At 33.4% G+C, this 15,630-nt stretch overlaps 1 long non-coding RNA gene across 2 annotated transcripts in view; it reads left to right on the top strand.

The window, feature by feature from the left end:
* LOC102134290 (uncharacterized) overlaps positions 1 to 14,431 on the top strand; it is a 253,831-nt gene extending 239,400 nt beyond the window's left edge. For both annotated transcript variants that reach the window (XR_012427059.1, XR_010582739.1), the window contains one exon: positions 14,377 to 14,431. This is a non-coding gene — a long non-coding RNA (uncharacterized lncRNA). The remainder of the gene's footprint in view (positions 1 to 14,376) is intronic.
* The last annotated feature ends 1,199 nt before the right edge of the window (positions 14,432 to 15,630 follow it).

Here is a 15,630-nt window from a genome sequence, read left to right as displayed (position 1 = left end):
TTATGGGGAGGGTGAAGGGGGGAGGGATGGCATTGGGAGTTATACCTGATGTAAATGATGAGATGATGGGTGCTGACGAGTTGATGGGTGCAGCACACCAACATGGCACAAGTATACATATGCAACAAACCTGCACGTTGTGCACGTGTACCCTAGAACTTAAAGTATAATAAAAAGAAAAAAGAAAGAAATAGGCTGTCAATCAAACCCTCTCTCAATGAGCAAGAAAAGACTTCAGAAAGGAGGTAAACATTTTAGTAGATGTTCAAAAGATCAATGGGAGTCATCCAGACTGATAAGGAGGTGGAGCTTTCACCAGGTACAGAGACAACCATGCCTGAACATTTTGGAAAGTAGATTGAGTCTTGAAAACCTTAATATCCCCTGAAAAATCAATACATTTTAGAGTTGCAGGTGGTGCTTTCAAGTTAAGTGATTTCCTGAGGTCACATTGTTATCCAATAACACAGTAGGAGTGAATCCTAGGATTTCTGATAGTTTATTGTTGAATGAAATTAATTCCTAACACAAAGGGTCAATGGAAATGCAATGGTAATAAACTATATACATAACAATGCATTCATAGCATGATAAGGAAAAAAATCTTGCAGTGTTAAACTAGCTTTAATTTTAGTTTATGAAGGGTAGACTTCTTCTGCACCATAGGCATAAAAGCTTTTCACAGTACAGGTATTTTCTTGATGTGTGAATTAAAATGTAATGCTAATTAATACTATTAGGTCACAGGATTAAATATATAATTCATCCTGTCAGTTATAATACATCTGCAGACAGAAGAGAGATTAGCCTTATGTTTAGAGGAAAAATGTGTCTTTGAGACTCAGAATATAGATTACATATTAAACCATGGGAGCACAAAGGAGTGACAATATCCTCAAAATATACATGCTATTGCAGTTTAAATGATAGGGACAGCGCCGTTGTGAAAACTATGTTCAATAACACGTCTCCGAAAGGTTTGCCATGGTTGAAGAAAGAGGTCATCTTGTTTGCGAGATGGCCAGCTTTCAGATGGCTGCGAGAGTCTCATAATTGACCTAAGCAATAGTAGTTACTCTCCTGGTAGCAATCATTGTGAGACTGAAGGATTTCTGGGAGAGTATTGATACTCGGGCTCTGCTCTTAATTAAAAATGTCATTCTATTTCAAGATATGTTTTCAAGATGAGAAAATATCTGTTTTTATTCTCGATAGTTCACAATAATAATTAATGTATAATGAGAAAACTTACCCTAGTTTGACAGCATGTTCTGGAGAAGGAACTTGAAAAGAACTTCAAAATACTCATCTGAAAACATATGCAGCAAAGTTATAGATGCAGAAAATAGATCAAACATATTAGAAATGAAAATACATAGAAAGTGATACATTTTCCCATGAAGAAATGGAGGTTCTCATATTGAGAGAAAGTAAATCTACCTCTATATGATATATAAGTGAAAATATATATCACATAATATTGAAGAAAAATATCAAATGGAAGTATTAATGCCAGGGAAACTAAAAATTAAGGTGAAAATATCAAATAAAACAGTTATACTTGCAGTAATAATTATTATAACTTACCAAAAAGTTTACTCATCATTAATCATCGTTTACAAAACAATACAGCATCAAAATGTATAAAGAAAAGACATAATATAAAGAGAAAATGTAATAATAGTTATAATGGGAAAATTCAAGATACTTTCCTCCAAATATGGCAGATCCAATAGACTGAAAAATGGTTAATGGTAGGAAGAGATTAAAAGGTATGGAAGTTCATTTCAAACACGGTGAAGTTAATGGATACAGAGTTGGGAAAAGATGCATAGTGGAAAGTTGTTATATAGCATTTCTATCACACAGTTACAATAATTGTAAATAATGTCAAGAGCGTAGATAATAGTGAAATGTAGTGAAATAATTAAAAATGATAGCTTTGAATAATTATTACCATGCTGATAATATAATTTATTAAACTATAAAAATTCATTTTTATTCTTTTTCTTAACTTTTAGGTTCAGGAGTATATGTGAAGGTTTATTACATAAGTACACTCTTGCCATGTGGGTTTGTTGTACAGATTAAGTCATCACCCAAGTATTAAGCCTAGCATGGCTATGTTTAATGGCTGTGTCTAACAGTTGGCTTTCAAAATTCCTGAAAATTGGAAAAATGGAAAGCCAGGAGAAGCTGGCTGCAGAAACCAAAGTTCTTTCTGACTCTAAATCTTATTCTGGGGCATTTCTCTCAGGCTGAAAAATGTTTGGGGCCACCAGAAAAGAGACAATCACAACTACTTTTTCATTCTTCAACAGGATCAAAGAAATTATCTCTCATAAGTGAGGGTTCTATGTGATCAAAGAAAGAGAGTTTCCATCAGAAATATTAAATCACATCATCTTATTTGGTGCAAGGAATGAAACTGTAGCCCTGTCTTTCCTATCCATCTGTTTGAGAATTAGAGTTGAGGAATGAAATGTTTATCAAAGGGACATGTTTCAGTGCATTTACTTAAAAAGAGATAAAAAGTCAGACATTTTCTGATGGAAACATAAGAAGTCTTAATATCATAAGGATGTCAATTCACATCAAATCAATTTAGTTTATAAAATCTGAATTCTAATGTGAAGAAACTTTTGAATGAGATTTAAGAAGATAGTTTTTATATTTATCTGTATTAGAAAAAAGAAGAGTTTTTTCTCTTTCTTTTAAAAAATCTATTATTATTATTATTATTATATTTTAATTTGGGGATACATGGCGTATAAATTTATGGGTTATATGAGATGTTTTGATACAGGCGTGCAATGCAAAATAATCACATCATGGAGGATGGGGGTATCTATTCTTTCAAACATGTATCCTTTGTGTTACAAACAGTCTAATAACACTCTTTTAGTTATTTAAAAGTGTACATTGAAGTTAATATTAACTATAGTGACCCTGTTCTGCTTTCAAATATCGAGTTTTGAAAAGAGAGAACAATGATAGAGTTATGAAAATCAAGCGGGATGCTACATACACAATGCTTTGCTCAGAGATTGCTTAAAAAATATTACCTTTTTATCCCCCCACCCGAGATGGAGTCTTGTTCTGTCACCCAGGCTGGAACGCAGTGGCACGATCTTGGCTCACTACAATCTTCACCTCCTGGGTTCAAGCAATTCTCCTGCCTCAGCCTCCCGAGTAGCTGGGATTATGGGCACCCGCTATTGTGCCTGGCTAACTTTTGTATTTTTAGTAGAGACAGAGTTTCACCATGTTGGCCAGGCTGGTCTCAAACTCCTGACCTCGTGATCCACCCACCTCGACTTCCCAAAGTGCTAGGATTACAGGTGTGAGCCACCGTGCCCAGCCAACATTACCTATTTTTATATACACATCAGATATTAAATGGATCAAAACAATATTTATACTACATATGCATGGTGCAAAATATCAAAGTATAATGAATACCCACATACAGACCACACATCTAAAAACAAGGATTATTACCATTCATTTAGAAGTTGCCACTTACGCTCTTCCTGACCCTATCCCTTACCCCTCATCCTGCTCAGACGTAACTTGTATTAGTCCATTCTCACGCTGTGGCAAGGACATACTTCAGACTGGGTAATTTATAAAGGAAAGAGGTTTAATTGACTCACAGTTCAGCATGGCTGGGAAGGCCTCAGGAAACTTACAATCATGGCAGAAGGCACCTCTTCACAGAGCAGAAGGAGAGGGGATGAGTGCAGAGTGAAGGGGAGAAAAGCCCCTTGTAAAACCATCAGCTCTCATGAGAGCTCACTTACTATCACAAGAATAGCATGGAGGAACCACCATCATGACCTAATCACCTCCCATGAATTGTCTCCCTCAACACATGAGGATTACAATTCACATTACAATTCAAGATGAGATTTGGGTGGGGACACAGAGCTAGACTATATCATAGCTACTACACTAAATTTTGTCTTTTTTATTTTTTGCTTTTCTTTATAGTTTTTTACACGTTTGTATTCTATAGTAATTTATTAGGTAATTTTGGAAAATTTTGAAGTTTATTTAAATGAAACCATACTTATGTATTTGCCTACATGTTTTTATTTTTTCTGTGAGAATTTTTTGGGATTGAGTCATGCTTTGTATAGCTATAATTGATTCATTTTTACCATTGTTTGTTATTCCATTAAGGAATATCCCAGAACTTATTTACTGATTCTATTATTCATGCTCAGTTTGAATATTTCTAAGTTTTTTTTTGCTCTTACCACCAGCACATCTTTGAATATTTATGTCTATCCACTTGTGTTAATATAAAATTTTCTCTATTTCATCAATACAAGTGTTAATGGTAGGATCAAGCAGAATGTTCATTTTCACATATATAAAATAATGCTAAATTATTTTCCATAATGTTTACATATACTAATCCTTCACCAGAAGTACATAAATATTCTATTTTGTTTTCTTTATACCTTTATTGATATATAATCAGATATTTTTTATTTATCTCAAACCTGTGAATACACAAAGGTATCTTGTATTATTCTTGGCTTATATTTTCTTTATTAATAATGAGGTTGATCATCTTCTCGTATGTTTATTTACCATCACGTCTTCAGTGAAGTGATAAACTTTCTCAGTTTTTTGACTGAAGTTGTCTTTATTTGCCCTTGTACTTGAAATACTTTTTTCCAGCTATTGAATTCTTGGTTGACAAACATTTTCTCTTAGTTCACTGAAGGTATCTGACTTCCATTATTGTTGTTAAGAAGTCAGCAGCTGTCTAATTGTTGCTCCTTGAAAGATTCTCTCTTTTTTTATTTTATCCCAGGATGCTATTAGAGATCTTTTATGTGGTGGTCTGCAGTGCTTAATTGTGAATTTCTTTTCACTTAACTTTTTTTGGATTTGCTTGGCTTCTTAAATGTGTCTTTTATCATTTCTGAAAAATCTTCAGCCACTAGATTTTCAAACGTAAACTTTCCTCTCCTTCTGAAACTTTGATTAGACATGTGATCCTATTATTTCATCTTATATCTCAGTATTTCTTAACATCACTTAATATTTTTCAGCTCTTTTTCCTCTTTATGTGACTACATTCTGGATATTTTCCATCAAATTATCTTAGAGTTCGTTACTATGTTCTTTAAGTATGTCTAATTTATTGTTGATTCCATCCAAAATTTTTTATACCTCTTTATAAATTGTGAATTTATACATTTCCTAAAATTAAATTAACCTTGCTCTCCTGGGAGAAACTCCACTTTGTCATGGAGCCTAACATATTATTTATTATTTGATTTACTTCACTAACATTATACTTTATGTTTCTAATGAGATTGTATTATAACTTTTCTTTCTCCTACTTTCTTTAAAGGTTTGTGTATAAATAGTATACTGGACAGGATTTCTCAACTTCAGTGCTGTTGGTCATTTGGACCAGATCATTCTTCATTTTGGGGGCTGTCCTGTACATTGTAGATGTTTAGCAGCACCCCTGGCTTCTACCCACTACATGTCAGTAGTATCCACTATACCTGCAGTTATGATAGCCCAGACATGTCTCCAGGCAAGCCAAATGAACCCTCAGGAGGAAATTTGTCCCAGTTGAGAACTACTACACTTTTAAAATGATCAGAAAGACAAGGAGTAAAGATTATCCTACAAAATGTATGGACCATAGTCTTTCTAGCTGTCAAAGATAAGAAAGAGTAGTACTGTGAAACTGTCAGAATACAAGAAACAAAATCAACATTATATGCATTTTCTTGGATGGGATCCCAGAACAGAAAGGAAAGAAATACATTTTATGAAAGTTGTGATGTTGTATGAGTGTTGATTTTCTGGCTTAAGTGTTAGAGAGGGTTAAGAAGAGTGTCTTTGGCCGGGCGCGGTGGCTCAAGCCTGTAATCCCAGCACTTTAGGAGGCCGAGATGGGCAGATCACGAGGTCAGGAGATCGAGACCATTTTGGCTAACATGGTGAAACCCCGTCTCTATTTAAAAAAATACAAAAAACTAGCCGGGTGTGGTGGCGGGCGCCTGTAGTCCCAGCTACTCAGGAGGCTGAGGCAGGAGAATGGCGTAAACCCGGGAGGTGGAGCTTGCAGTGAGCTGAGATCTGGCCACTGCACTCCAGCCTGGGTGACAGAGCAGACTCCGTCTCAAAAAAAAAAAAAAAAAAAAAAGTACACATAGGAGTGTTTGGGCAGCAGAGTGGTGATGCATTATATCTATGGCTTGCTTTCATTTGGGTCAGAAAATTACTACTACTATTAATAGTAGAGATAGTGGGGAGAGGGAGAGAAAAATATTAAAGTGAAATATTGACAGTAGAGAAATTTAAGTGAGGTTGATAAGATAGTGCTTTGTAGTGTTTTTCAACATTCCTGTAAGTTTAAATTATTTCCTAGTAACTTATTTAAAAAAAATGTATGTTTCTTATTTTATGGTACATTGAAAATGGGTAAGTAAAACTTAAAAATTAGTATTACTGATCTCTTATATCAGATATTAGGTAATAAATGCCAGCTGAGGAGGATCATCTGGTTTTGACACAAATTTAGTTATCTTAATTCTATAACCAAACCATTGAACCCACTTATAAACAAACCTCCAATGCAAAATTTCTCCGAGATGATAAACAAAATGGTTAAATGAGTCTCTGCCTCTGACAAGCTACAGTTTGAGCTATAGTTTGCAACTATTAGCTAACTTTGGGAACATTACATTACCACTCTAAATCTCAGTTTATTCAGCTGAAGGTAAAATAAAAATAATACATATTTCATGCTTTTTAGCACTAAAGATAATATACATAAAATTTCTTTGCACAAGGCAATTCACAAATTGCATACAAATTTCACAGATATTGGCTATTAGTTTGTGAAGGTCTTTTTTTAAGCAAAATTTTTCTTTGATAATACTTTAATCTTAACAGGAAAGTGGAGCTTTCATCTCCCAACTAGAGAAGTAATATGTTGAGTTCATTCACTCCAGCGTATAAATTAATCCTTTTATATTATTTTATAGAATAATTTCTGGTAGAGGACAGGTGACTGAGGGTCTCCTAGTCCCTGAAGGATATCTGGTCACTTACCACTGCTGATGGAAATCTTTCCAATGTAGCCTATTATCAATGAACTACAGAATTCTCAAATACCAAACTTACTTTTCTAGACTTCATTATTCCACTCTGTTGCCATTTTCAATGTTCAGTTATACTGAATTTCCATTTCCATTCTGCATACATGTTGTCTTCTTTTCTTTACTCACAATCTGCTGCCTATGTGAATTTTTCTCTCCCGCCTATTATCTTCTTTTGAAAGCGCACCCTTGTTCAAAGTGTGACAGGTGCTGCCACTTCTTTAGGCAGCATCCTAATCTAACCAGCTGGGATTACTCTCTCTCTTCCAAGCTTGCTCCCATAGTACATTCAGTTGCATAGGATTTCTGCACAGGAATCATGAGTAAGATCCTCAGTGGTAGGCAGGTTTCAGTTTACAAATGACTCGTGTTCCATTGTGTGGAATGATAAAGAGATAGTATGAGTCTGCCTAAGCATCATCTGTGTCATGGTTCATATAAACAATGCATCCGTTCACTCCTGCAACCAGGGCGTGAATTCACTCATTTGACTAGTACCATTACAGGGTGAAATAATGCATCCACGTGAGGGCATAATACGTCAAGTGAGTGAAGATTCAATTGTGGAGTTTCTCACTTGTACCATCTTTATGTAAGACTGATAATGCTTGCTAAAAAAAAAATTCTATTGTGCATTTAGCTTCAACATTACTTGTGTCTTATTTGTCCTGCTCTCTATGAAGTGCTTAAAGACAGCATCAAAATCGTATAATAAGCAATAATAACTGAGGGTTTACTATATGCCAGTCACTGTGTGAGGTACTTTATATGCATTATGCATATGTAAATAATCCTCGTTACAGCCATATTAGTTAGGTACCATTATTAATCCAAGTTTTCTAGTGAGGAAACTGAGTCTGAGAGATTTATTGTTGCCCAAGGGTTGATATACACTAATTATCAGAAACATGCTGGCTAATTACAAAACTCAAATATTATCTACCACGTTATTCTTCTATAATGTTTATAAAATTTGATTGGATTCTTTTCAGGCCATGAAAATCAAATTGTGAAAAAATTTATTGTATCATTTTAGCAGAAACATTTTACAGTAAATGTGTTACATTAATGGTTGCTAAGTTTGTTGAATTGCAAGGATTCTTTATGCCATGTTTATGGTTAAAATTCCTTGAACCATAATTGATTCATGTCTAAAGTCACGAACTATTCATTGTCTAAATTATATAAAAATTGGTTAAACTCAAATTGTGATTTATTGGCTCCTTCCATAAATGGAATCAGGAAGTTTTGACAAATCTATATCTGTTAGTCTGTAAGACATTTCCATTTATGTCTCAAGTAAATTGAGTAAGCTGCATTGATTGATGATATATGGTTTTTAAATATAAGACCACAGAATATAACATCTAAGTGATATGGCAAATATTTCAGAAAAAAAAATAACTGAACAAAATACATTCCTACTTCACACCATTGTAAAACCAAATTAAAATAATATTAGAGGAATTGAAAATAGGGAAATGCCCCAAATTTTAGTTTTATCTCATAATAACATTCCTTTTTTGAGATTTTTCTAGGCTTTTAATATTACCAAACTTCTTTTGCCTGAATAGTCAGTATATGTGTATTTATATTAGTTCTTAAAGTAATCCAACAAGCATGCACAATTGATTAGTGTCATTAGAATCTATTTTATAAAACTGTGATTACACCATTTAAAAATAGGTGTTTCATACTCAGCTCATGGAGCACAATTAAACCATTTTATGTTAATATTGTGTAAATGTGTGACTGAAATTTCTGCAGCACTCACTAATTATTTTATTGTCTATTAAAAATTCTAATGAACCACTTAATTGGGTATGTGTATTTTAAGTTTAAAAGGAAAACATTATGGCATACTTTGAGGAAATTCTATTCTTCTACTTTAGATTATATATATATGTGTATATATATATATTATAATAACTGTCTAGGTAAGCTACTTTAAAGCTATTTAAATTGAACTAGCTCAAGTCAATTGCACCATACATTTAGATAACAGAATTTACAAATGTTTTGCTATAACTAGATTAAAAGGAGGTTAATGCTTCCATACAATGACTAAACTGGCAACAATTTTAATAGTAGGATCCACTAGGTTACATAAGTCATTTCACTGTACAAATGTTCTTTGACTTAAGATAGGGTTAAGTCCTGAAAAACCCATTGTAAGTAGAAAATATAATTTGAAAATGCATTTAATACCTCAATAAATGCATCTTATGGTCAAAAAATCAAAAGTCAATCCATTGTTTGTTAAGGACTGTCTATACTGTAATTGGAAAGACAAGGCATAACCTACTTTCAATCTTGAATATTTACACACCTCTCTCTGGCTATTTTTGGGTTTACCAGAAACATAGTTTGGCTACAATACAGACTGGAAATAATTAACATAAAATAAAAAAAACTACTTTTATTGTTAAAAATATTATGAAATTTGGAAAAATGCTCCAAAATAATTTTTCTTTCTAACTAATAATGTTATCTTCCTTTATCACTAGCTGCCACTCATTGCCAACTATGCATAGAATTTATATCTAAAATTGGTTCTCATGGGTAGAAATTGTATCAAAATTAGAAGTAGCAAATGATGAAACTTTACATGCAAAATGGCTTATTACCCCACCATTCTTTTCATTCTCTGAACTCTCAAATCCTATCCTAGGAAGATCAGGATCAATAGGATTTTGATGTGCTCCTGATAAAAGGTTTCTTGTGCAGGTAATGGGGATCCAGGATAGAAATATGAATATAATTTGTAATTAAGGATTATCTAATCATTTACATGATCAGAATACACTATGTTTTGCTAACTCAAATGCACTTTCACTGAAATGAAAATACTCATTTATTGGTGCAGTATAGCCATATTTCTCTGAAATAAGAATACTGGTGTGTCATTTATATGTGTATTTTACTCTAAATTATCACCATCAACCAGGCTATTGGGTGCTCAATAAATATTTGGTAAGTTAATATTTATAATAAGACCTTTTCTCCCAGGAAGATAAACAGGGCATCATTTTTTTTTTTTGCTCAAAATTTCATACAGTCCTATCAGCAAAATAAATTATAAAATTTTAGGTAAAGCAATTTTCTCTCCACAAAGCAATTTTCTCTCTATCAGTCTGTTCCAACTCACACTTGGTCTTACAACTAGAAAAAGGGCCATTGTGGTAGCAGAAATAGTAAAACAAAGGATATCTGCCCACTTTAATTTTATACTGAGAACTGTATTGTTAAACAGAATTACAAAAGTATTTTGAAAATATCTTAAATACTTCAAGCTACAGTTGTTGTAATTGCATAAAGCACAAGTCCTGCAAACTCAATTCATATTTTTACATTTAGCATCTTAAGAATATTGGCTAAAAATAGAGTTTTGAAAAAAATCATTGATAATGGAGATTGAGTGCACATCGAGTACACTGCAGTTATTCTTCTCAAAATGCTGCTTTCTACTAGCATCAATATAATGAGGTGATATAAAACCATTGCTACCTCTGATTGGAACAATTTATTTGGCTTAGAAGCATCAGAGTATAGTGTTCTGGAATTTATAACTAGGTAGAAGCAATTTTATTTTTATACTTAAAACCATTGAAAGTCTTACTTCACAAGATTATGTGCTTATGACAGCTCATGCAGTTGTTTCCCACCAACTTTTCCCGGTGATTTGCCATCCATTGATAACCATTGCTTGGGTCCTTGAAGCAGTCATTTCACTAGAAATTGCAAAGTGATGCTTTTCTAATTCCATTATTTATCCTTAATTTATTCTCTTGAAATATTCTACATACAATAAGTTTCTTTCTACTAGAGCTATTCTGCTAGCCTTAAATATTCATTCTAGAAAGCCAAAATAAATGCTTATACCTATCCATTTTGTTGTAGATTTTCAGGGTAATGGGTTGGTGCCTGTAGTAATCTCCACATGAGTTGTCCCCTTCCTTTTGTTCCCTTCCCTTAACTACTCATCCTCGTGAATCCCTCATTCTTTTTTACTAATGAATTTACAATTTTTATAATATATTTTATATGTTTAATCAATTTAATTATTATTTTCTTCAATGTTCTAAGTCTCTCTATTTAGATCAGCATAAGCTCTTTGTGATGGCTCTCCTTATTTTGAACTGGCTTCTTTAATCTTTGGTATCTTTCTTGTTTTCAGAAACAAAAAGATGGCCCAAGCTCACCTTATGTGTGTGTGTATATGCATGTAGGTGTTTATAACGAGATTTTTATACTATAAAAGAATTCACTCATTCAACTTTGAGTTATTACGATGACTGAAGTAGTCAAGATTTTTCTTAATTCATTGAATAGATGACAAATCTCAACTTATGGTAAATCACTGGAGTGGAGGGCATAAAAGGGGGTGGTATCTTGAATTGGAGAAGACAAATTTTGAGACACAGTATGACAACTTCCAGTTTCCATTCTGAGAGCTTGAAAGTCATCACTCATCCTCACAAGAAAAAAGCTGAACAAGCCAAAATGACTTAAAAAGTCTGTCAGATAATTAAAGTAACAGGACCAACAGCATTCTCAAAAATTGGAAAAACAAGTGAATATATTATATACAAATAAGATTGCCAGAAGAAGAAGTCATTGGAACAGTTAAACCAAAACTTCAATTCCAGAGGGTGTGTATAGACTAGCTTGAGAGTTACAATCTCCCCCAGATGCCTAATCTAGAGAGATTTCTGTACTTTCCCAGGATTTACCTCTAGGACAAAACCCACCAGATTTTCAGATGAACAGGAAAAAACTCCAACATGTTTGGTCAGAGGGAAGAAATAGCAAAATTTTCTGAAAACCTAGAGCTTTGTTAACAACGAAGGCCAACTTAGCAAGGCAAAGACTTCATCAGAGCCTAGTGATTTCCAGCATGAAGGAAGGTGTTAGTCTTCATGTCTCATCCAAGGGAGACAGGAGGAGTCTGAGATGCATTTCTGAAGGTCACAGCCCAGGGACACACATCCACTGAAAGACTGAGATCTAATCTCTCCATACACCTTACTGCCCCCATCAATAAGGCTTCTGTAAAATAAGAATGGATTACAGTTAAAAAACTGAAATATTCTGATTCTATTTAAGGAAGAAAAACCCAAAGAAAAACCCAAAGATGGCAAAACAAAACAAAAGCAAAGATATTACAGAAACTGAATCCTCTGACAAATACAGACACAGTGAACAGCAAACATAGCCTGTCTTGTAGCCAGATAAACATAACACTGCACACTAAAAGCATAGCTATTTCAGTTAGCATTACTCAATACAGTATGTCTAACTTTCAAAAACATTATAAGCATGATAAAAGGTAAGAAAAACACAATCTAAAGAGACAAAGCAAGCAACAGAACTAGACCCAGACATGACAGATATTTTGGAATTATCAGATTGGGAATTTAAGACAACTATGATTAATATGCTAAGGGCTTTAGTAGAAAAAGTGGACAATGTTCAGGAATTGATGGTTAAAGTAGCCATAGAGATGGGAGCTCTCATAAGGAATAAAAAGGAGAAGCTGAAAATAAAAAGCATAAAGAATGCCTTTGATGAGCTCATCAGTACACTGAATATAGCCAAGGAAAAAAATTAATGAGCTTGAAGTTAGGTCAATAAAAACTTCCCAAACTCAAATGCAAAAAAAAAAAAAAAAAAGAAGTTGGGGAAAAAAACCCTAGAATATCCAGGAAGTGTGAGACAATTACAAAAGGTACAACATATGTATAATGGGAATACCAGAAGATGCAGCACAAGAGAAAGGAACAGAAAAAATATTTAATTTATATGGCTAAGAGTTTTTAAAAATTAATGACAGAAACTAAATAAAAAACAAATTATCGAAAGAAGGCATAGGATAAAACATTTTACCAATAGAAGAATAAGGATATTTATATCAGACTTTTTGATAGAAACCATAAAAGCAGAAGAGACTAGAGTCAAATATTTAACATGTTGAAAGAAGAAATCTCTCAACCTAGAATTTTATATTCATTGAAATTATCCTTCAAAGAGAATAGAAATATAAAGACTTTCTCAGACATTTCTCTCAAGACAGGTATACTAACAAGAAATGACATACCTGTTTTGAGAGAAATTTTAAAATAAGTTCTGAGAGAAGGAAAATAATATATATCAGAAACTAGGACCTACATAAAGAAAGGGAGAGTGTCAGAGAAGGAATAAATTAAAGTAAAATAAAATCTTATTCTTATATGGTCTAATAGAGAACTATTTTCTCACTCCTACCACATCTAATAGATGATTGTTTGTCCATAGTAGTAACAGGAACAATGTGTTGGGTAATTATAGCATATGTATAAGTGAAATGAATGACAGCACTGTTATAAGGGATGCAATGGCGGAATTGGAATACTCTGTCATAAAAGTACCTGCACTGCCTGTGAAATGGTATGTCAAAGCAAATTTATATTAGTTCCAAACGGGCATTTCAAACTCTAGGGCAACCATTAAAAAGGCCAAGAAAAGCCGTATAATTCATATGGTAAGAGTAGAGAAAAGGGAATCATGTAAAATGCTCCATTATACTCAGAGAAGGCAGAAAATGAAAAAAGAGATGCCATGTTAGCATTTAATAAAAAGAAAGCTGAAGTAGGTGTATTAAATTCACACAAAATCAACTACAGAACAAAAAAAATTATCAGTGATGAAGAGAGGAATTTTTCATAATAAAAGTCTTAATTCTCCAAGAAGACATAACAATTCTTAACATATATGCCCTTAACAACAGAACATCAAAATACACGAGGCTAAAACAAATAGAATGGTAAGGAGAAGTAGATGAATCCACTATTATGTTTGGAGATTTCAGCACTCCTCTATCAGTATTGACAGATCCACTAGGCAGGAAATCAGTAAGACATTGTAATACTACACAGCATCCTCAGCTTCTTTAAAGTTGTAAGATCTCAGAGGCAGAATTAGCTGCATGGAAATGAAAGGGTAGTCCCTGGGTGGTAGTGTAACCCTCATTTGTTTGGATCAATCTCTCTGAAACTGACCCAACTGTCCCAGAGAACTGATGTCTACTGTTTTTTATTTATTTATTTATTTATTTATTTATTTATTTATTTTGTGTGTGTGTGTGTGTGTGTGTGTGTGTGTGTGTGTGTGTGGGTATTTTGATAAATATAGAAACTGACTCCTCTGGTCTGAAATCTTGAGACTTACATTTGTCTTATCTGTGCTTCTTCCTCAGGAAACCCACCCATAGGCCTCTAAGATATCAAAGGACTGAAACTTACCAGATCACTGTATCCTGACAATGAGTTGCAACACCCTTAATTCATCATAATTCCTGTTTACAAACTCCTCTTCCTTACCCTTCCTTAATTCCTGCTTTCCCACACATAGTTACATTTCTTCCCTGCTATATAAACCCCTAAGTTTAGTCAGTCGGAGAGATGGATTTCAGAATTACTTCCCTTTCTCCTTGGGTACAGTACCCGAATAAATCCTTCTTCCCTAGCAATACTTGCCGTCTTAATGATTGACTTTCTGTGTGGCAAGCAGCAGAACCTAAACTGAACCTCTGGTGTTTTGGTAACAGAACGAGGTGAGAGAGGATCCCTATAGAGGTGGGATTTATAATGCTCCACATTTAATTATCTCCTGGGTTGGACACTGAGACAACAGTTTGAATAAATACATAGATTACTGAAAACTACTTTCCCTTAATTTATCTTACCTATTTACTGTAGACTTAATGGAAAGAAAACTCTTCCTTTTTACTCTCCTTTTTTTTAACTAACCTTGATTTCTGTTTTTTGTTTGTTCTTAACAAAGTTTTATTTGAAACAAATAGGCCCAATATACATCAAGTAGAAGGAGACAGTCTCTAAATTTAGAAAACGTAAGTAATGTCTATAAACCCTGGATTTACAATCAACGTGTGAGTCTTAGCCAAATGCAATCTACTGGAGCCTGTGTTTAAGTCCATATTTGAATTATTATTATTTTCAAAAATGTGTTTGCTCTAAATATTTACCTCACAAGAATTCGTACATCAGTAAAGCCTAAACAGTTAAACTACTACTCTAACCTGATTGATCACTTATCTTTGCTAGGTAACTATCATTAGTCTCTTATCTCACAGAATTAATGTTACTAATATTAATTAAAGCTGAATAAAATTTATTGTTTTATTTGGTTATTTAAGCTTAATCTCTTAAAAGTCTATTGTGAAAGCAGGCCTTATATAAATGATAAAACACAAAAGCAAAAATTAGGTAGGCATTATTCACATTTGAGTCAATCTGATTTTCAATTGCATGATATAAACTCTTCAACTCTAAATTTCAAAAAATAGAAAAAGTGTAGATGGTACAACTATGCATCATTTATGATAGTGTGAAACCCTATATAAACAAACACACAAAATGCATAAAGACTACAGCCATTAGTGTTATCTTTTTAAAAATTTAGATAAATGTAATGGGTAAAGCTTTAGAAT

The sequence above is a fragment of the Macaca fascicularis genome, chromosome 18, assembly GCF_037993035.2.
Source record: "Macaca fascicularis isolate 582-1 chromosome 18, T2T-MFA8v1.1".
Taxonomy (NCBI): domain Eukaryota; kingdom Metazoa; phylum Chordata; class Mammalia; order Primates; family Cercopithecidae; genus Macaca; species Macaca fascicularis.
Note: the sequence above shows the minus strand (reverse complement) of the source record. Positions and strands in the feature narration are given on the sequence as shown.